General features: G+C 37.1%; 1 protein-coding gene and 1 long non-coding RNA gene across 20 annotated transcripts in view; both read left to right on the plus strand.

Moving 5' to 3' along the window:
• dnm1a (dynamin 1a) overlaps positions 1-17,291 on the plus strand; it is a 582,590-nt gene that overhangs the window by 89,681 nt on the left and 475,618 nt on the right.
• On the plus strand, positions 6,702-13,471 carry LOC147843766 (uncharacterized). Its single transcript, XR_015490968.1, has 3 exons — positions 6,702-8,641; positions 9,854-11,591; positions 11,741-13,471. It is a non-coding gene; the product is annotated as an uncharacterized LOC147843766 (long non-coding RNA).

Consider the following 17,291-nt stretch of genomic DNA (forward strand, 5'->3'; position numbering starts at 1 on the left):
ATACATTAAAATATGTTTTTAAAAATGTAATTTGGAATTTCTGGTTTTCAGAAATTTTATAAATATATATTATTTTATAACTATATAAACTTTAGATAAATAAATACATTTATGTATGTGTTTTAATTAATGCTTTAGTTTAGAGTTTCTGGTAATCTAAATAGTTTTAAGAAATTTTCTAAATAGATTTTTTTAGAGTTATTAATATATTACATAATTATAAATATATAAAAATAAATGCATTTAAGTAATTTAAGTAGATTTTATTACATTTAAATAAACATAATAAATAAATATAAATACATTTTTAAAACATTAACACTTATGGTTTCTGGTCATTTAAAAAAATCCAGACATGTTATATATATATATATATATATATATATATATATATATATATATATATATATATATATATATATATATATATATATATATATATATGATCTAATTATAAATATAGAGTTTTTAGAATTTTATAAAGTAACTACTATATAAGTTTATATATACTATATAAGTAACTTCTATATAGGTTTTATGCTTGGTTTTTTAAAATATAAATTTTGCATCATGACTTTAATAACCGCAGACAATGATATGCCCTCGATGACCTTTGGAATAACATGCATTACAGCTGATGATGTCAATCTACTTTAGAAATGATTCATTTTAATATACACAATTCAGTCAGTCATTTAGTTAAGAATAATTTCAACTGTTGAACACAATAATAACAGTTATTACAGCTGCTAATTAATCTGACATCAGAATAATTAGTTTTTTTTTATGTAAATTTGGTCATCGATGACATCACTTGTTCCAAAAACCATTTCTTTCTTCCGTTGAACACAAAAGAAGAGATTCTAAAGAATGCTTTACAGCCATCGACTTCCAATAGTATTTGTTTTTTCTATGGAAGCCATTGGCCACAACATTCTACAAAATATCTTCTTTTGTGTTCAACAGGGGGATGAAGTGATGTAAGAGAGTGACCGAATTAAATGTTTAGAGCGAACTATCCCTTTAACATCAGATTAACTGCTAATATACTATAAATATATCCATAAATTAGCATTTATTTAATTAATTACCCTAATTTATTTCTGCTTTTGAATTGCATTATGGGATCTTGATCTAACAACTTTTAACCCTGAAAAGTTGTAAAAAGTGACTTTAAGGTGCTATATTGTCTGGGTTGGTGTTGTATATTCCGCTACAAGCACCTTGTAATAAACTGCAGCACATTTTCTGTATTATTTCTTTATATTATTACTTCATATACATTATTTTTACATTATTACTTCTTATATTATTTCAAACAACTAAAAGTCACTGTTAAACTGTAGAGTTGAATTTTCAAAAGTGACTTTTATTGACATTTTAGTACTTTTAAATAAAATAAGAAATAATATTCAGAGAAATAAGACAGCAGAAACAGTGCTGCAGTTTATTCCAAGGTGTTTGTAGTGTAATATACAACACCAACACAGACAATAAAGCACTGCACACTATTAAAAATGTTCATAAAAGTCACTTTTTTTTAAACTTTAAGGTTAAATGTTGTTGTTAAGACAGATCAACATCCCATAATGTATTTCACAACCGCAAATAAACACTTGTGAATCCCAGCATTTGGAAACAGATCTTTTTTTACAGCGTATAACAGCATAAATGATCATCTCTGTACTGTAAAACATGATTAAATTCTCCATGCATCAGTGATGAAGATACTGCACCTCATCCTCCTCCTCTTCTGTTTCTCCTGCAGTTGATTTTCCCCAATATTTCTCAGTATCTACAGCACGGATAAATAAAGACTCAAGACCATCATTTTTTCTGCCGAATAGTCTCAGAGCTGCGTTTAGCATCCGTCTCCTGAATCAGCGTCTCGCAGGCTTGACGTGGCAGAGCACTGATAACTAACTTCACTAGTGAAGGAGCAAGAGAAAAGAGGCGGGGCTTTCTTCTCCTTTCCCGCCTCCGTCTGGCTTTCTGGTTATTTTTTCCCCCTGCTTTTTTTGGGGAGGCAGCAGGAAGTGGATGGTCAAAGGTCAACAGGAAGTGAAGCGCATTAATTAGCTGCATGTGTTGGGAAGAGGGCTGGAGTGTGTGTTGGGGGATCATGTGCTGTAGTTTTGGGGTGGAAAATGCATTTGTGTGTGGTTGTGTACTTGTTTATGTGGTTTATGAGTACATACATGTGTATAATGACATGCATGAGCTAGTTGTGCTCTATTATGGAGTTAATACACATTTGAAAACGCTATAGAAGTAAAGATGAAGTTTACGAGGATATGCCTAACGGATCACAAATTTACTACTAAAATTCAATGACTTTTCCAGGACTTTCAAGTACATTTCCATGACCTAATGTTTCATGTATCAATGCACCTTCATTACATCATATCATAAAACATGGGACTATCTATTTAGTTAAAATAAATCTTTATATCTATGTAAAATTTATTTAGAGGATGCTCACACAGCACTAATAATGTGAGAGCATGAGTTTGGCCAAGGACAGAAAAGAAGTAAAAACCAATCCATATTTAAGTGTAGAGATATTTGATCATCTAATTTCTATGACTTTTCCAAAACTTTCCAGGCCTGGAAAATACCATGTCAAAACTCAAGACTTTTCCAGGTTTTTCATGACCGTATGAACCCTGCAAATCTTGTGGTTCCGATCACATTATGGTTTTTTAGTCATGGATCTGACATTATTTTCGGATCAGCCCAAAAGGGGAGGAGACTAATGTCATTTGCTTTGCATTTATGACAGAAACAGCACTGCAAGAAACTTTTGGCTTCAACAAACAGAACTGAGAAGCTGTAATTTAATTACAAATAAAATGAAGAAATAATCAGCTGAATAACAAACAATTGACTAAAATATTCAGTCCTGTAAAGAATTCACTACTACTACTGTTGCTGATAACACTGAATGTAGAAATCTAACATCATCATTTGTACAGCCCATGTTTATTTTAGTCTCATCTTCAATATATGATGCAGTTATTCACTCATAAATCTTCATGTTTCATTGCTAGATGATCATTTCTGAAGAATTATTCACCTACTGGTTAAATAATGTAATTGCTGCCTACAACTTTCATTTTTGAGTGTCGCTAAGTGCAGATGACGGTGATTTAATCTTTACTATGAACGTCAGTGAATTCATCTTAACTGTAAACTGTTCTCCCAGTACTGCTGTTATTTGACTATAACTTTATAACTAACTCAAAAGACTGAATCTCAATGAATTACTAAACATTTGCAAATTAGCATCATTTATAATTGATGTTGCGTGGGTGTTGAGATCCTGATCTTTTAATGATTAATTGTGCAGCTTACACTGAATGCATTAATGCAGGCTAAACAAGTGACAGAAAACATCCTAATATGCCTGTTGTCCTTGTTATTCAAAACCCTTAAAAATCATATTTAATACAGTTTTTACATTCAGAATTGTCCACAGGTTTGCTGTGAGGGTTTGTTTAGGGGTTTGAGAAGGTTAAAGAGCTTATAATATATGTTTTTACAGTCTACACTGCAAGAAATAGCTTTTCTTAGTTTTTGTCTTGTTTCTAGTCCAAATGTTTAAAAATTCATAAATAAAGAAGCATTTTCTAGACAAGCAAAACACACCCATATATATATATATATATATATATATATATATATATATATATATATATATATATATATATATATATATATGCGGTATATATATATATACACAGTTGAAGTCAGAATTGTTAGCCCCCCTGAATTATTAGCCCCCCATGTTTATATTTTTTTCCCCAATTTCTGCTTAACGGAGAGATTTTTTCAACACATTTCTAATCATATATGTTATAATAACTGTTCTATGCAGCTTAAAGTGACATTTAAAAGCTTAACTAGGTTAATTAGGGTAACTAGGCAGGTTAGGGTTATTAGACAAGTTATTGTATAACAATGGTTTGTCCTAGACTATCGAAAAAAGTTAGCTTAAAATGTCTAATAATATTGTCCCTGAATTATTTTTAAATTAAAAACTGCTTTTATTGTAGCCGAAATAAAACAAATAAGACTTTCTCCAGAAGAAAAAATATTATCAGACATACTGTGAACATTTCCTCGTTCTGTTAAACATCGTTTGAGAAATATTAAAAAATAATAATAATAAAGCGAATAATTTTGAATTAAACTGTGTGTTTGTGTGTGTGTGTGTATATATATATATATATATATTTATTTATTTTACATATATATAATTATTTTCCAGAAATAATGAGTCAAAGTTAGGTGAATTTTTTCTTAAAACTAGAAAAATAACCTGCCAATGGGGCAGTAAAATAAATTTTGAATTTAAATTATTTTGCTTACCTCAATGGCAGATTATTTTGCTTGTTTTAGAGAAAAACTAGAACAGGCTAGAACACTGCAGAAAAACTGCACTGCACTGATTTTGTCTTGTTCAAATGTTTACAAATTCTAGATTAGTAAAAATATGTTATTGTTTTCAGAAATAACAAGTTAAAATGAAGTGAGTTTTAAGCAAATAGTCTTGGTATTGCTATCACAATATATATTAGGTAGATTTTGCTTACTTTCTGACTCATTAATTCTAAAAAAAAATGTATTAAACTTAAGGAGAGTTCTTAGCAACCACATATACCGTGTGTGTGTGTGTGTGTGTGTGTGAGAGAGAGAAAGAGATGCACAACTCTTTGTAGCACTGCAGGAATGTCGGAGTTTCTTTGCAAGACAATAACTTGCCTAATTAACCTATTAAGCCTTTAAAATACACTTTAAGCTGAATAGGGTATATGCTGAAGGACTTTTCATTTTCAGTAACCCAGTTCAAGCGCTTCTGGTGAACCGTATGACATTACAAAATTGTTGCGTTTGAGATCTGTTTTCTTTAAAAATCACTGATCTTCACTGCCTGATTGATTTATGATATAAAGAGGGTCTCAGAATATACAAGAAGCACTGCATTTAATGACATTGTTCTGCAGCAGGTCTTTAAAATATGAACCCTTATTTTACTACAGTTTTTTCATGAGTTTCAGCGCTCATCTGCTGCTACTGACGGAGCTTGCATTTAAACTGTCCTTCATCGTTTTACACTTGAACAAATAAATGAATGCTTAAGCTAATTTAACTGATTATATTTTAAGTACATTACAACATCTTTGCTGTAAAAGGAACCGTATAAAATTGAAAAAAGTCACATTAACCGTTCACCTGAGGTTTATGGGTAGGGGAACAAACACTAGCTGTGCAAATAGCCCATACTAAGATCTTGAAAAATCGACTAGTCTGATATTATGTGCTGTCATCATGGCAAAGACAAAAGAATAAGTGATTAAAAATGAGTTATTAAAACTATTATGATTAGAGATGTGTTGGAAAAAATCCCAGTTAAACAGCACTTGGAAAATAGTTTTACAAAAAAAGGGTATTTTATGACATTTTGAGGTGGAAATGCATGCATGTGTGTGTGTGTATGTGTGTGTGTATGTGTGAGTGAGAGATACACAGCTCTGTGTAGCGCTGCAGGAATGTCGGGGTTTCTTGGCAAGACGGCGGGCTTGTAATAACTCCAGATGTGCGGGCCTGTGGCGCGCTGGCGTGTTTTTTCTTCTGAAGCCGATTTCCTTTCCCTGTCCGGCATGAATAAAGAGGCCTTTATGTTGGACCCCCCCCCCCCCCCCCCGGCACCACTGCGCCGCCTTTTCTCCCTCACACACACACACGTATATTGGGTAACTGGGCCGAAATCAGGACCAGATTTGATGTGGGAGGTAACGGAGAGGCTAGAACGATTTTCTTACTGAGAGTTTTAGTCTTGTTTCTAGTCCAAATGTCTAAAAATACTTAAAGCAAGAAGCATTTTCTAGACAGGCAACAAATATCGTCTTGTTTTCAGAAATAATGAGTCCGGAAGTAAGCAAAATATACTTGATTCCAAGTGATAGCAGGATTATTTGCTTAACTCTCGCTTCATTTGAACTCTTTATTTCTGAAAACAAGACAATATTTTTTACTAGTCTAGAAAATGCTTCTTAATTTAATTTAAGAATTTGTAAATATTTGAGCTAGGGGTGTTCATGATTTTTTGTAGTCGACTCCGATTCTCGACTCCTAATTTTGGAGTCGGTGGAATCAACTCCGGAATCGATTTACATTCACTTAAAATAGCGCAAGGATTAAACATGCTGTATGAGTCAATGCTACTGCGTCAATTGCAGCTTTAAGCCTGGTTTATACTTCTGCGTCAAGTGACCGGCGTAACCCACGGCGCATGCAACGCACGTGACTGTGCATTTATACTTCTGCTGCTGTTTCTGTCGGTCTGCATTAACACTTCCGAAACGCTAGTTGGCAGTGAGGTGTAAATGTTCCTGTGTCAAATTTCTTCGCTGCTTTTTTGCTTTTCCTAAACACATCCTGGATGTACAAGTGGCTCAAACTCGCTCATTTTGAGGCAGGAACCGGCGGACGTGCAACAACTTTAACTATGAGATAAACACAAAACAAAACTTTCCATCCGGAGCTCCTTCACAGGACTCCACACTTGTAAACAATCGCTCCATCGGGCTCGCACCATTCACGCGGCTCTCGGTCCCGCCCAGACTCGTCATCGCTATCAAGCCGACCAATCACAGAGCTTGTGCTACGCGTTGTTGTGACGTCTAGTTACATTTTTTGAGAGGTGCACGTCAGCGACGCCGACGGCCACAGCGAAGGGCTATGCGTCAGCGCCGTAGCATACGCCAGCGTTTTACGCAGAAGTATAAATCAGCCTTTACATTGTGCAGTTTTCCTCTGGTCAGACAAAACCAGCAGTTTATATCATCTGCTGTCAAAAAAAAAAAGAGTGATAAACCTATATTTTTTAAAGCACATTTAATTGTCTAGTTTAGATCATTTAGAAAATTACATTGCAATCTTGGAGACAGGAGGTTAACACATCAGTTTATTATCAAAATGTTTCATTAGAAAGACGTGTAGCAGTTACTGAACAAAGAAAAAACATCTTGATTGAGCCCAAACATCGTTTAAAACATTATACTGAATTGTCAGAATCTTCTTAATATAAATGCTGCGGTTAAAACTACTTACCTACCTACTTACAAGGTACAATTTCTGAGAAAAACTAGTTAGTTACAGTCATTTGGGTATTAGTAAATTGTTGCTTCACAGTGATTGTTTCTAATCCAAATATATAAAAAATTATTCAATCAAGAAGCATTTCTCTAGACTAGTAACAAAATGAAGATTTCAGATCCAAAAGCCACTAAATGCCGTCTGAACTATTCTTGTAAAATGAGTATTTCCTCAGGTTTTATGTGTTTATTCAGCTTTCAGTTTAAAGGCAGTGAAAATAACTTATTCATTGACTAAGTGTTAAGTTTGAGAAATTTTAGAAGAAAATTTCAGATGGCATTTAGAGGCTTTTGCCTCTAAACTTTTCCAATGTTGTCTTGCTTTCAGAAATAATGTGTTAAAATTAAGTGAGTTTTTCTTTAAGGAGGACCTATGATGTTTGGACATGTGCATGTAGTTGGCACGATCACCAGCGATCCAGCCTGTGCAGAACACACGGTATCGCATAGAACCACAAATTCGCCATTATATTGACTACAAGGTCCAGTCATGCATTGCACAAACACACCAGTTCCCAATCCTGGCTGATTGCTAACTCACACAGCTGAAGCTGCTCAAAGACTGATAAGTTGGACTATTTATACAGCACACTTACACACAGACTTGGCTGAGTCTTGCTCGTCTTTGTTAACAATATGACGTGCTTTCCTTGCCCTGCTGTTTTTTTTACCCTAGCCTTGTTTGTTTGTTTGTTTACATTGCCTGCTGCCTGCCTGTATTGACCATTCACCTGTGTTATTCGATCACGACTCTGGATTTCCTGTAAACAATGATTTGTCCCTGATTACACTGCAAAAAATGTTTTTCTTACTTAGATTTTTTGTCTTGTTTCTAGTCTAAATATCTAAAAATTCTTATTTCAAGAAGCATTTTCTAGGCAAGCAAAACACAATGTCTTGTTTTGAAATAATATGCCAATATTAAGTGACTTTTTCCTTATAACAAGCTAAATAATCTGCCAATGGGGTAAGCAAAATAATCTTGTTTTTCCTTTTGACACAGGTTTATTTTGCTCAACCCATTGGCAGATTATTCGTTTTAAGGAGAAAAAATCCCTTAGTTTTGACTCCTTATTTCTTAAAACAAAACATTTTTTGCTTGTCTAGAAAATACTTCTTGATTTCAGTGTTTTTATATATTTTGATATAGTTTTTAGTAAAGCATGTTCTGCAGTGCACCAGCTAAACCATGTTTGATGCAGTGTTTAAAACCCAAGCAAACACTGCTCACGTTTTCTTCAGCAAATGTGAAAAGCAGGTCATTTCTGACTCACTCCTCCACCCAAGTGTCCAGCTCTGCTCTGCAGTGATGTGGTGATAGTGTTGCATTGTGGGTAGTGAGTCACGGGGGGCTCTGGGTGGTGACTGTGTTTGCTTTAGCTACGGTTTCTCCTCTCAGACTCAGAAATGCCTCCGTGGAGAGCTGGCTCAGCAGTCCTGATCGGAGCCAAAAGTCTTTTTCAAGGAAAGTCTGTTAAAGGGTCACGAAACACCAAAACACATGTGTTGAGCTGTTGACAGTGGTATATGTGTCCCACACTGCTAAAAACACTATTAGGACACCTATATTTCACTAAAAAGTGTAAATTGGTTGTTTTTGCGTTATTTCAAGCAAATTCGTACTTCCGGTTTGAAACAAATTTTTGAAGCTGCGTCACGGCCATGACATAATAGCGTGTATTCCAGCGTGCAGACTGGACGTCTGTGCCAGAGTGAGTCTTATTACGTCTTACAGTGTGCTGCATTAATGCATGAGTAAAGCTTGGTTCAAACCAATCAGCGCGCTCTATTGTGCAACTTCATTAATATTCATTACTGTCAGAGTGTAGATGACAGAGACGCCACGTTGTGTTGGCAAAACAAGCGTGAAGTGTTGCTTTTATAGTTTGCTGCCGTTAAGTTTCGTTTTCATTTTCTCTCTGTGAGAGCTCAGACTCACGTGTGGATTAACAGTGTACGCGACGCGCGACAACAATAACTTACGTGTCTAAGGAGGATTATTGTTTACCTGAGAGCTGTTCCAGATTCGCTTTAGTCTCCTCTTAATAAAGACGCGGCTCTAGTTGCTGGTGATTGTCCTGTCTCTACAGATTTGGTAAGTGAGCGACCAGTGCTCTTTGTTTATTCAGTTCGTATTTTATTCGTATCAAACAAACTATTGCAACGAGTGTAAACAAGTTAGCACTAACAGTTACAACCAAACTATAACCTCGTGTTGGATTTTGTGACCGGAATAACACACGCGGCTTTCTGACGCTACCTGCCGTGTGCATCTAAGTTTCCGGGAAATGCTGAGTTTTTTTTTTTCTCTCATTCGCTGTGCGGTATCAAACATTGCATGAAAAATACACGCTTGCAGCAGATCCTCGAATCAAATATCACGTTTGTCGGGAGGGACATGAATGAATTCCCTGAATGAAAGAGCCAAACTGCAGTTAAAGTCCACTATTTAATAATTTGGCAAATAATTCGACTACAGATGTCCATGTAAACACAGTCACATTGTCTGCTGTGGTTGTGTGTTTTGACTCTGAAATTCAGCGCGCCCAAATAGACACTCCCACACCAAGCCTCTTTTGTTCCTCCGACACTCCCCCCTAAACAGAGCTGGACACGCCCACTTTTCTGACTTTTTCCAAAGTAGAGGTGTGAAAACACCCTGCTGAAACGAGGGGGTTTCATGGCCCTTTAAGTCGCCGGCCATATTTGCAACGGCAGTTCGTCCAAGATTAAAGCCCTTTATAAATGAATGGGGGAATCCTAAAAATCTCGAAAACGCCTTCTTGTTGAACGTCCCACTCCCCAGACACTTCCTCCAGCTCCTCCAGGGAGGTCACAGGCTGTGTCTTCCCCGAGGCTTCATTTGATTCAACTAAAACTTCAAGGGAGCAACTTTTTTTTTTTTACATTGCAATATCCAGTTTGCTCCAGCTATTGCGCATTCGCAATGACTGACACGACACTAATTTCAATTAGCGGTAGGGCGACTTTAGGGACTTCACGATCCGATCTGATTCTAATTCTAATTCTGGGGGTCACAATCCGATTCAGATTTTTTTATGGACTTTTATGATTCTGGGGGGTCTTTGGGGATTCAGATTTTTTATTTTGAGGTTCACAATCTGGTCTGATTCGAATTCTGGGGGTCTTGATTCGATTCAATTCTGGGCTCACAATCCGATCCGATTATGGGGGTCACTATCTACTTTTATTCCGATTCTAGTGGTCACGATCCAATTTTAAACTGAAGGTTTGTGACCTTTAGTATAGAAATTGGATTGTGACGATCCAGTTGGATTCCAATTGTGGGGATAACAATCTGATCTATTTTCGATTGTTGGGATCACAATCCAATACAATTTCTATTCTGAGGGTCACAGTTCAGACTGATTCTGATTGTGGGTGTCACGATGCAGTCCGATTCAATTTTGGGGGTCACGATCTGGTCTATTACCAATTCTGGGAGTCACGATCCTTTCTAATTTTGATTCTGGGGTCACAATCCAGTCTGATTGCAATTCTGGGGGTCATCATACAGTCTGATTATGATTCTGGGGCTTACGATCTAGTCTGATTCTTATTGTGGGGTTCACGATGCAGTCCAATTCGACTTTGGGGCTCACAATCTGGTCTACTTCTGATTTTAGAGTCACAATCCAGTCTGATTCTGGGGGTCACAATTCGGTCTGATTCTGAGGCTCACAATTCAGTCTGATTTTGATTGAATGGGTCACGATGGAGTCTGATTCAATTCTAGAGATCACAATCTGGTTTATTTTCAATTCTGGGGGTCACAATCTAGTCTAATTCCAATTCTGCATGTCACAATTCGAGGCGATTCTGATTCAGGGGGTCACAATCCAGTCTGATTCTGGGGCTCATAATCCGGTCTGATTCTGGGGCTCACAATCCAGTGTATTTACAATTCTGGGGGCAGATGCGATCTTATTCCAACTTTAGAGGTCATGATCCGGTCTGATAACAATTCTGGGGGTCCCATTCCGGTTTGATTCTATGGGTAACAATCTGGTTCCATTCTGATTCTGGGGGTCTTGACGAGGTCACATTTTGATTCCGGGAGTCACGATCCAGTTTGATGTTAAGGGTCATGATGCGGTCAGATTTTGATTCCGAGGACCACTATCCAGTCCGATTCTCATTCTGGGTGTCATGATACAGTCAGATTTTAATTCCGGGGGTCACTTTACGGTCCGATTCTGATTCTGGGGGTCATGATACGGTCAGATTTTGTTTCCGAGGGTCACTATCCAGTCTGATTTTCATTCTGGGGGTCATGATACGGTCAGATTTTGATTCCGAGGGTCACTATCCAGTCCGATTCTCATTCTGGGGGTCATGATACGGTCAGATTTTGATTTTGGGGGTCAGTATTCAGTCTGATTATGATTCTGGGGGTCATGATACAGTCAGGTTTTGATTTTGGGGGTCACAATACGGTCAGATTTTGATTTCGGGGGTCAGTATTCAGTCTGATTCTGGGGGTCATGATACGGTCAGGTTTTGATTTCGGGGGTCACTATCCAGTCAGATTGTAATTCTGGGGGTCATGATACGGTCAGATTTTGATTTTGGGGGTCACAATACGGTCAGATTTTGATTTTGGGGGTCACTATTCAGTCTGATTCTGATTCTGGGGGTCATGATACAGTCAGATTTTGATTCCGGGGGTCACTATCCAGTCCGATTCTCATTCTGGGGGTCATGATATCGTCAGATTTTGATTTTTGGGGTCACAATACGGTCAGATTTTGATTTCGGGGGTCACTATTCAGTCTGATTTTGGGGGTCATGATGCGGTCAGAATTTGATTCCAGGGGTCACTATCCAGTCCGATTTATATTCTAGGAGTCATGATAAGGTCAGATTTTGATTCCAGGGGTCACTATCTAGTCTGCTTCTGATTCTAGGGGTCATGATACAGTCAGATTTTAACTCTGGGGATCACTATGCAGTCCGATTCTTATCCTGGGGGTCATGATATGGTCAGATTTTGATTCCGGGGTCACTTTCCAGTCCGATTTTCATTCTGGGGGTCATGATACGTTCAGATTTTGAATCCGGGGGTCACTATCTAGTCCGATTCTCATCCTGGGGGTCATGATACAGTCAGATTTTGATTCCATGTGTGACTATCCAGTCTGATTCGAGTTCTGAGAGTCACGATCCAGTCCGATTCTGGGGGTCATGATACAGTCAGATATTAATTCTGGGGGTCATGGTTTGGTCTATTTCCCAGTCTGTTTTTTTATTGCTTTATATGCAGAAGTGGTAAAGTTCGTGCAACTTTAAAGTGCAACTTTGGCATTTTGTACACTCAAAACATTATCACTTGCACACAGAATTGTGTTCCAAATCTAACACAGTCCAATAGTTTTTTGCTTTAAGGCAAATAAAATAAAACAGGTTAAAAACAAAAACCATTTATTCAGTTAATCCAACATAACAATAATTAAAGGCACAGCAGATTCACTTTTTTCAGTACAGGACTGCATGTAGTGTATCAGCGTAGGAGCAGAGCGTCATCTTTTCCACCTACGTGTGAGTCTGTTTGACTTCAGACTTTATAGGAGCTTTAAAGCAGGATGCGGAGGGTTAATGCAGTTAGCATGCCTGCGCCGCCGCTGCTGTAGACATTAGCATGTGCTCACGAGCCGGCAGACTCCAACCAGAGCTGATTCTCAGATGTTCTTCCTTTTTCTTTCTTTCTCTTCGCTGTACCGAGCTTTTCTTTCCAAACGTACAGTCGTGTGAACGCCGCAAAATGCTTTTCACATTACAATGCTGTGTGGAAACGGACTAAATTATAGTCATGTCCAATTTTATTACTTTATTTAATATGTATAGGTCACTGGCAAATTCTGACTTCAAGTTACTTTTATTCAACCAGCAAGTTTTTTTCACTGGAAATGACACAGGCTTCTCCCAAAATATAATAAAGGATGTACAAGAGGCATCACTGTGGAAAAACAATGTTTCTCAGCTTTTATTTACATTTAAACTAAACATTGAGTCAGGATTCGAACTCAGTGAGTCAGAACTTCACAGCACATTTATTAATTTAGCAGATGTTTTTATCCACTGGGCTGCACGGTGGCTCAGTGGTTAGCACTATGGCCTCACAGCAAGAAGGTCACTTGTTTGAGTCCCGGCTGGCTCAGTTGGCATTTCTGTGTGGATGTTCTCCTGGCGTTCACACATGTGCAATAGGGGAATTGATGAACTAAATTTGCTGTAGTGTATGAGAGTGTGTGTGTGTGTGTGTGTGTGTGTGTGTGTGTGTGAATGAGTGTGTATGGGTGTTTCCCTGTACAGGGTTGCAGCTGGAAGGGCACCTGCAGTGTAAAACATATGAATAGTTGGAATAGTTGATGGTTTATACCACTGTGGTGACCCCAGATAATCAGGGACTAAGCCGAAGGAAAATAAATGAGTCTTTATCCAAATTGACTAAGTGAGGTTTTACAGAAAGTGATGTAAAACGATCATGTATTTGAGATGTATTTTAGAGTATATATTGCTATGTGCCAACACATATCCTTAAATACACAAATACACTTCATTAAGCATGTACACAGACTAGGGCTGTGCAATTAATCGAAAATCCGATTTTGATTTTGGCTTTAAACGATTATGAAAAACCATTAATCGAGATATATGATTATTCCATCATGTACCGCCCCTTTCCAGTTGTACACGTGTGAAAACTCTTTGCCTCTGCAAAGCTCAGTTCCACGTGAAAATGACTAAAAGCATGTGCTGTACTGTAACTTTTGCAGCACGGGATGCGCATCATTCATAATTTTAAAAGCGCAAAAGAGCACATGCTGTTGTGTGTGTGCGCCGTGCTTAGCCTCGGACAGGTTGCGTGTGTGTGCGTTTGCGGACAGCAGCGCACATCTACCGCGATTTTAATGTGAGCGCTTTAATGGTCAAATACATGCACATTTGTGTCAGAGCGCGGTGTTTAGTGATTATTCATATTAACCCTCATTTGTGTAATAAACTAACAAGTTGGGAATCCAAAGACACGAGAAAGAAAAACCATATCAGAGCTGCACTATTCTTAAAGTGACAGTGTGCGATACTCCTGCTGCTACCGACTGTTTTTCATTAATCAATAATAAAATCAAAAATACAGTGAAGATGCTTAAAGCACAGTTTAAACAACAGATTTAATAACTCATTTCTAATAACTGATTTTTTTTATCTTTGCTATGATGACAGCACATTATATTTTACTAGATGTTTTTCAAGATACTAGTATTCAGCTTAAAGTTTCTTCTGCAGACCATCAAATGTATATATTGCTTAAAGGGGCTAATAATATCGAGCTATTAAAATAGGTTTCAAAATATTCAAACCTGCTTTTATTGTAGCTGAAATGAAACAAATAAGCCTTTCTCCAGAAGAAAAAAATATATGAAATACTGTAAAAAAAAAAAAAAAAAAAACTGTTAAACATCATTTGGGAAATATTTATATATAAAAATAAATTCACAGGAGGATGAAAAATTTTGACTTCAACTGATAATCGTTTTGAATAATCTTGATTACAATTATGACCAAAATAATCGTGATTATGATTTTTCCCATAATCGAGCAGCCCTAACACAGACATTACCTATATGCTGTAAAACTGCAGGTCAAATACGTTTATATGTAACTTATATTTGATTGTAACTTTAACTTAATCTGATTGTAATGCAAGAATGTGCACCTTTTGTAAAGCTGCTTTAAAACTAGTTATTGTAAAGGTGCAATACAAATAAACTTGAATTAAACATGAGTGTACTGTGTATGTATGTATGAAATACTTTAATATAAAGCTTTATTTACAGAGTTACATTTAGCATCTTATTAAACAGCATTTGTGTGCGTGTGTGTGTGTGTGTGTACAGATTTTTTTTTTTATATTTCCCAAAAGATGTTTAACAGAGCAAGGAAATGTTCACAGTATGTCTGATCATGTTTTTTCCTCTTGGAGAAAGTCTTATTTGTTTTATTTCGGCTAGAATAAAAGCAGTTTTTAATTTTTTAAAGCCATTTTAAGGTCAAAATTATTAGCCCCTTTCTAAGTTTCTTAGTCAAAATTAAGTGAGTTATTCCTTAAAACAAATAAAATAGTCTTTAAACGAAAAATAAAACGAAAAACAAGGTTACTTTATATCCCCTTTGGCAGATTATTTAGCTTTAATGAAAACCTCGCTTAATTTTGACTCATTATTTCTTACAACAAAACAACATTTTTAGTTTGTCTACAAACTGCTTCTTGATTTCAGAATTTTTAGACATTTGATCTAGAAACAAGACAAAAACTCTAAATGAGAGAAGTATTTTTGCAGTGCAATGAAAGCGTGGATGTCAAGTGTGTAAAGAGCTGAATGAAGGAGCTTTCACAGAAAAATGATGCTTGTTTTTTCCCTCTCTTTCTGAATTAAAGACAGAAAAAGGGAAAAACATGCATTTTTGAAAATTGCCTTTGGCCTGGGCTCAAGGCGCAGTCGTTCTGGTAATGAGGGGTTAGAGAGGCATTATTGCTCCCAGATGCCTCCCCGCGTCTCTACGGCCTTTGATGCAAAACCAAGACACACACACACACACACACACACACACACACACACACACACACACACACACACACACACACACACACAGACACACACACACACACACACTTCAGTTTCAACCGCTTCACTTTTAGGTTAGTTCTAACTTTGATCACACATGATGCTGTTATTGCTCCATTCTGACAGCGCATGTACTGTACTTTACATGGATGTGCATAAATAGGTGGGTTTTTTGTTTGGTTTAGCGCAGCGGGCCGCGTCAGCCGTGAGAAGTGTGTTTATGAAACGACTCTGAACTTCCTGCGCTCTTATAATTGCGCCGGTGTTAGTCACATCAAAAACAAAACAATGGAAAATATTTCCAGCTCAGTCTGCGTGGTTGGACATAGGAAAGACACATCTCTATTAAATGCTTCATCTGTTTCTCTCATTAGAGGAAAACGAGCAAATGAAGAAATGGTAACACGCGAGAGATCTCATGCACCTCTGCCGACAGTGAGAGAAATGAAAAAGCAATATCGGAGTCTTAACATAGGTCTCAATGTTATTATACAGAGTCAAATTCACCAAAAGAAGGAGTTTAAGATGGTTTCTACTGTAGGTCCAATTCTTCAAACATTCTCCACATGTTCATAAACTTTTCTACATCAGTTATATAAGCTACCCTGACTTTAAGTTTGATGATTTTTTTTTTCAAAAAAAGTCATTTTTACTACAAAATTTTAATTTATTCTAATTTTTTAAGCATATTTCTTTAAATAAACTGCTATTCTAGCTGAAAGAGGTAAAGGGCTGGTCTAGAGAGTATTTTTAAGGCTTGATTGTGTTTATAAGATGCAAAGCAATGTGTGTTCATGCTTCACCTGCAGAAGAAATGGGGTTATTGGTTCATATATCTCACTTTGATTATATACCGCTACTAAGATGACATGAAAACGACTTTTTCCCTACTCTCCAAAGGCCCACCCTCAATAGGCTCTGATTGGTCATGTAACAAAATGTGCTGTGATTTGCTGATCAGCTCCATGTCACTGTCTCTGAAAGAGGCTGTATACAGAAACACTGCAGTGCTGGTGAAGATTGTGAGTGTTTACAGCGGTTTGACGGATAAATATGAATTTGTAGCTAAACTGTTGGCTAATAATTCTGACTTCAACTGTATATATTCATTCGTTTATTTTCTTGTCAGCTTAGTCCCTTTATTAATTTGGGGTCGCCACAGTGGAATGAACCGGCAACTTATCCAGCATATGTTTTTGCCCTTCCAGCTGCAACCCATCTCTGGAAAACATCCATACACACTCATACACTACGGCCAGTTTAGCTTACCCAATTCCCCAATAGCGCATGTGTTTGGACTGTGGGTGAAACCGGAGCACCCGGTGGAAACCCACGCCAACATGGGGAGAACATGCAAACTCCACACAGAAGCACCAACTGATCTAGCCGAGGCTCAAACCAGCGACCTTCTTGCTGTGAGGCGACAGCACTACCTACTGCGCCACTGTGTCGCCTGTGAAATATATTGGTAATGCTAAATGTT

This window comes from Danio rerio, chromosome 5 (assembly GCF_052040795.2).
Source record: "Danio rerio strain M-AB ecotype USA chromosome 5, GRCz13ab, whole genome shotgun sequence".
Taxonomy (NCBI): domain Eukaryota; kingdom Metazoa; phylum Chordata; class Actinopteri; order Cypriniformes; family Danionidae; genus Danio; species Danio rerio.